The 5,690-nt window shown below is 37.8% G+C and overlaps 1 long non-coding RNA gene across 1 annotated transcript; it reads left to right on the top strand.

Moving 5' to 3' along the window:
- Positions 1 to 836: 836 nt before the first annotated feature.
- LOC113893797 lies at positions 837 to 4,093 on the top strand. The gene is made up of 3 exons (XR_003511337.1): positions 837 to 956; positions 2,147 to 2,329; positions 4,016 to 4,093. It is a non-coding gene; the product is annotated as an uncharacterized LOC113893797 (long non-coding RNA).
- The last annotated feature ends 1,597 nt before the right edge of the window (positions 4,094 to 5,690 follow it).

Raw genomic sequence — 5,690 nt, 5'->3', positions numbered from 1 at the left:
TACAAATATAAATTCTATAGAAGGTCAAAGACACAAGATATTTTCATGGAGTTGAGAAATCAGGGAGAAATTTTTGAAAGTTAAAAGGAAAATAAAAGGAGTATGAATTGTATAAGAATATATATGGGTGGAGGGGAAAAAAGACATGTTTTAAGTAGAAATCCAGCAGTAGTAAGGAGTACAGACAAAACATGGAAATAGAAATGAATATCTACGAAAGAAAATAAGGACTTCGAACTTGTTAGGCTGGAAGATTATGTAAGAAATTTAGCTAGAGATATAGTTATACAGAAACCATGAGGGCAGTTTGTAGACATCCTCAGAACCTGGCCAAGACTTTCAGTTTAAATCCTTGAGATGTTTGTCTGTTTGTAGCCTGATCACAAGCTCAGCTCATAGGCTTGCTCTGTAGACCAGAGAGGAAAGGAAAAGAGGAGGCCGTGATCATGATTCTCAGGCCTCCCAATGTGAGGGAAGGTGCATGAATTTTTCCCAAAGGATATTAGGCTTCACTGAAAAATGGGGAATTGAAGGCAGACAGCTAACAATGAACAACCATCCACTAAAATGACAATCTGCTTATACACCTTTCAAGTATAAGGAGCCAAATATATGACAATCACAATAGAGGATTCTAGTGTCCCCAGTCCCTCACCCAGCCAGTGTTAGAGGCCCTGCAAGTTAGCATTTAAAGACTGTGTTTTTAATTAGGAAGATGACTTAATTACTAAGAGACAGTAACTTGAAATATTTATCTACAATCTGATGGAAATGCTCAGGATAATAAGGGATATTTGTAATAACCCCAAATCATTTGTTGTTATTTAAAGGTATGACATTGTCCAGCACCACAACTGGCCAATCAGAAGTAAGCTGCAGCCATCAATCTATGAAAGGACAAGCAGCTCCAAGATCACTCCTTAAAACATAGTTTGCATTATTGTGGGTGAAAAAAGGTGACATTTTTTAAATTTAATGATATGATCAAAAATCAATTATGGAAATATTTAAGAAAAAGGACCAGAGTGTTTGCGACTTAAAAATCCAAAACACTCTGGGCAAGGAACATATAAATAAATATGTATAAACAAGTGATAGATGTTGCTAGAAGCATCCTCCAAATCCTCTTTAAGAATTAATTACTTTGGAAAGTGAAGCATACAATTAGAATGAGATAGAGATAAATGATCTCTATCTCTTAAATTTAAGCTTAAAAAAGATGAAGCCAAATGTAAAATATTCTTCTATCGATTGATACAAAATAATGGGTTCTATTGAAGATATAAATAGTACATTTTATAATATGTTAACAGTTACAATTTGTTGCTTTCATTGGAGAAGGTCATTGAGAAGACATAATGCTGATTGACATGAGAGCTGGTCACAGGCAGTCGGAGGTTCCTCACCTCCCTCCCCTGCTCTATCTATTGTTCCCACAGTAGGAGTAGCCTTGACAGAGCAATGTGGTGTTGAGACCCTCTGGACTGTGTACATGACTGAACCCAATTAAGACCTCCATACAGATTTTTAAGATTCTGGCAGGCAGGTGCTGGAATCTGCTTGTTTTGTGGCCACACCAGACAAACTGTGTATTTAAATTCTCCTGCTTATTAATCCTGCCACCTGTCAGTCTGAAGTGGTCTGCCTCTTTCTCCAATCTCTCCTTGCCCTCTGTGTACAAAGGCCAATTTCTGATTTCATCAGGGAAACTCTCGAGGTTTTGAATGACTTCTTTGTAATAGAAGGAGAAAATAGGGCTTTTGCAGCATTCTTGACCACTGATTAAAGTATTTTTAAAGATATTTTATATGAAGATAAACTGATTATTCAATCTCTTGATGGTCAGATGAGTACAATGACAGAGGAATCTCTGCAGTTAGATTTGTGACTTCAAATCCCAACTATGCCACTTATTAACAGAGAAGAGTTGGGAATGTTACTTAACCACTTTGTGAAAAATAGAAAACTTTTCTGATACTCAGTGCTAGAGTTTAAGGTATTGTTTATTTTTATTATATTGTGTATGTGTCTTTGTGTATGTCAGGGGAAAGTGCAAATGAAATAAAGCAGGTGAAATGTTACGTACAATGCCTTGCAAATAAAAAGTGTTAAAATAACTACAACCATTGAAAAATATTTTCAACAGCCTATGAATTCATAAATGTGCCTGGTATAAATTAGAAAAAAAAAGTTGGACAAATGGTCATAAGGAACGAGATACATGACAATCACAATGGAGGAAATTCTGGTGTGCCCAGTCTTTCACCGAGCCAGCGTTAGAGCCACTGCAAGTTACTTCATCATTCTCTGGAATATCTCTTCTCCAAAGGTCTGCCCCCTTGATTATCTCAAGGTGACAAAATAATAATAAGTTTCCTAAAAACAGTTGTTTGAATATATGCCTTTCTAAACAAGTTTGTAAGAAAATGAAATGGGAACTTTAGAACAACTTACTTCATGATACACAAATATAAGATTGCTTTGTTGGAAAGGATCCTGGTCAAAGTTTTCAAATTCAGTGTTACATTGTCAAATGTCTTTAATGAAGAAAGACTTTGTCTAAAACAAATGGTAGACAACTGGATATGTGAAAATTATTCACATATTCATATAATTCACATATTTACAGCTAGATTTTAACTCATTATTATTAATTAACTCACTAATATTAATTAACTCAGGTTGCTTGGAGAAATATCAATAACCTCAGATATGCAGATCACACCACCCTTACGGCAGAAAGCAAAGAACTAAAGAGCCTTTTGATGAAAGTGATAGAGGAGAGTGAAAATGTTGGCTTAAAACTCAACATTCAGAAAACTAAGATCATGGCATCTGGTCCCATCACATCATGGCAAATAGATGGGAAAGCAATGGAAACAGTGACAGACTTTATTTTTGGGGGGCTCTGAAATCACTGCCGATGTTCAATGCAATCATGACATTAACAGACGCTTGCTCCTTGGAAGAAAAGTTATGACCAACCTAGACAGCATATTTAAAAGCACAGACATTACTTTCCCAACAAAAGTCCACCTAGTCAAAGCTACGTTTTTTTTCCAGTAGTCATGTATGGATGTAGAGTTGGACCATAAAGAAAGCTGAGTGCCAAAGAACTGGTGCTTTTGAACTGTGGAGAAGACTCTTGAGAGTCCCTTGGACTGCAAGGAGATCCAACCAGTCCATCCTAAAGGAAGTCAGTCCTGAAAATTCACTGGAAGGACTGATGTTAAAGCTGAAACGCCAATGCTTTGTTCACCTGATGTGAAGAAGTGACTCATTTGAAAAGACCCTGATGGTGGGAGGAGAAGGGGATGACAGAGGATGAGCTGGTTGGATGGCATCACTGACTCAATGGACATGAGTTTGAATGAACTCCAGGAGTTGGTGATGGACAGGGAGGCCTGGCGTGCTGCAGTCCATGGGGTTACAAAGAGTCAGACACAACAGAGCTACTGAACTGAACCGATTAGCTCATTGTTTAATCTTGATGACATGAGCAATTAGTTTAGTAAATTTTTTCTTGCATTTTTGGATCATTCTCTATCAACAACTACAAGCCACAAGGTGCATTTCTTTTGTGCTTAACAAAATTATGACAATGAAATAAATTTGGATAGTTGAATATACCACTATTGTCTTCAAGCCTATGAGTTACCTAACACTCTTTATGTGTGATGATAATTTAAGTACCAGCAATGATAGAGTAAAAATCATCAATTCACCTTCATCACTAAATATGTCCTTAAGAGGCAAAATCAAACTGATTAGTGGATCAGAGACATTTTTAGTTTATTTACTACACAAGTAATATTATGCCAAATCACTTCATTAGACATCTCTCCTTGGTAGTGCTCCAACTAACTTCAAAAATTATAATGTTTCACTGAATCCAATGTTTATAAGAGTCTCTTTTCACAAATGTTATAAAATTAAGCAAAGATAAGAAATTCCTGGATATTGGACTTGTTGGGCCATTTCAGCACTCTTCAGTTAAGTCTTTTTCTTTCTCCAGAATGAATGCACTGGAAGCTATAGCATCACATCTAATGCTGAAGAAGAGAAGTAGAATGTGTTTACTTCTTGCAAGTAGGTAAAAATTTAAACTAATATAAGCACTGTTAATTGAATTGCTTCCTGGACTCACTAGCTCCGGACATCACAGTTAAATTGAATTTTTTAAAGGAATTTTTAATAATTTTGTTTATTGGCTCTGCTGGGTCTTCAGTGCTACATGGGCTTTTCTGTAGTTGTGGCACTTGGGCTTCTCATCGCAGGGCTTCCCTTGTGGACCATGGTCTCAAGGTTGTGTGGGCTTCAGTAGCTGAATGCAAGGGCTCAGTGCCTGAGGTTCCTGGGCTCTAGAACACAGATTCAATAGTTGTGGTCCACGGGCTTAGCTGCTCCTTGGCACGTGGGATCTTCCCGGACCAGGGAATGAACCCATGTCTCCTGCTTTGACAGGCGAATTCTTTACCACTGAGCCACCAGGGTAGCCCTAAATTGAATTTTGATGAATGCCCAGTGTTTGGTGACAGAGGGTCTTTCCCATTCTGAGCACATCACAGAATGTCTCTAGTTCTGAGGTTCTTGAGAGTGTTATGTGACTGTGTTCAGCAGCATATCCCACACATCATTCTCCCCTGAACACTTGTTTAAGCTGACATGTCATTGCCTCTAGTGATGAGAATGCCATCATGTAAACACCACTGTTACCTCTTGTGATCACCATGGACTAATTTATCATTGCAAATCAGACATGGAAATAGTTTTTTTTTTTTCTTTTATGGTCCAACTAACTCCAGACTCAACATTCAACAATATTTTACTAAAGCTTCTGTGATAATGGATGAAAGAAGAGGAGAGCACTTGAGAAAGTTCCCCATTGCTCTATGAGGGCATGTTCAAAAGTCACAGTTCATCCTTAGCGTCACCTAGAAAATAATACTCTGCTAAGTCTCTCCTCTGCCCCTGTGTACTTGGTACCAGGTCTTTTACCACTGAGGATATACCAAATCTATTTGGTCTTTTGTCTTCAGACTCAAGGGACATGACCCAGAAAGTGTTTTTTTTTTTTTTCCCCCAGTCTAAAGTCCAACATCCATTGTTTAACTTCTATCCAAGATACACAGTGTCTTAGAATATTTGACAGAGTTATACTCATTACCATGCAGGGAAGTTTCATGGTCCATGAATGGGAGTGAAGTTTTATATTTCTTAGTGTCAGGAGATAAGAAGATGCCATTAATGTTTCAAAGACTCAACGATGTCAAGTACAGCATTTCTGTCATTCTTTCAGATGCTTTCTCATGGTGGTTGAATAGCTGTCTCAGTTACAGAAATATAATTACACTGAAATCATGAAGTTGCAGGGAATGGAGCCTCTGTTTCTTCTATGAGTAGAGCAAACACATTTCCTGAAGAATCATTCTGCTACACTTCCACTTATGTCCTATGGCCCTAAACAGCACCATGTGGCCACTCCTAGTTTGAATAAATGGAAAGTCACAATCAAGAGGCAAATTTGCTGGGAATGAGTGTTGAGCAATACAATAGTGTATGAAGAAAACAACAACACGCGTAGAACTTCAATAGCCCAGTGCATGATGAGTTAGAGTCTGCCAGGTCCAGAATTCTAGTCTTGTTTACTATCCTTCTGCCAAGGTGAGGTGAGCATCGATTGTCATAGT

The sequence above is a fragment of the Bos indicus x Bos taurus genome, chromosome 5 (assembly GCF_003369695.1).
Source record: "Bos indicus x Bos taurus breed Angus x Brahman F1 hybrid chromosome 5, Bos_hybrid_MaternalHap_v2.0, whole genome shotgun sequence".
Lineage (NCBI taxonomy): Eukaryota > Metazoa > Chordata > Mammalia > Artiodactyla > Bovidae > Bos > Bos indicus x Bos taurus.
Note: the sequence above shows the minus strand (reverse complement) of the source record. Positions and strands in the feature narration are given on the sequence as shown.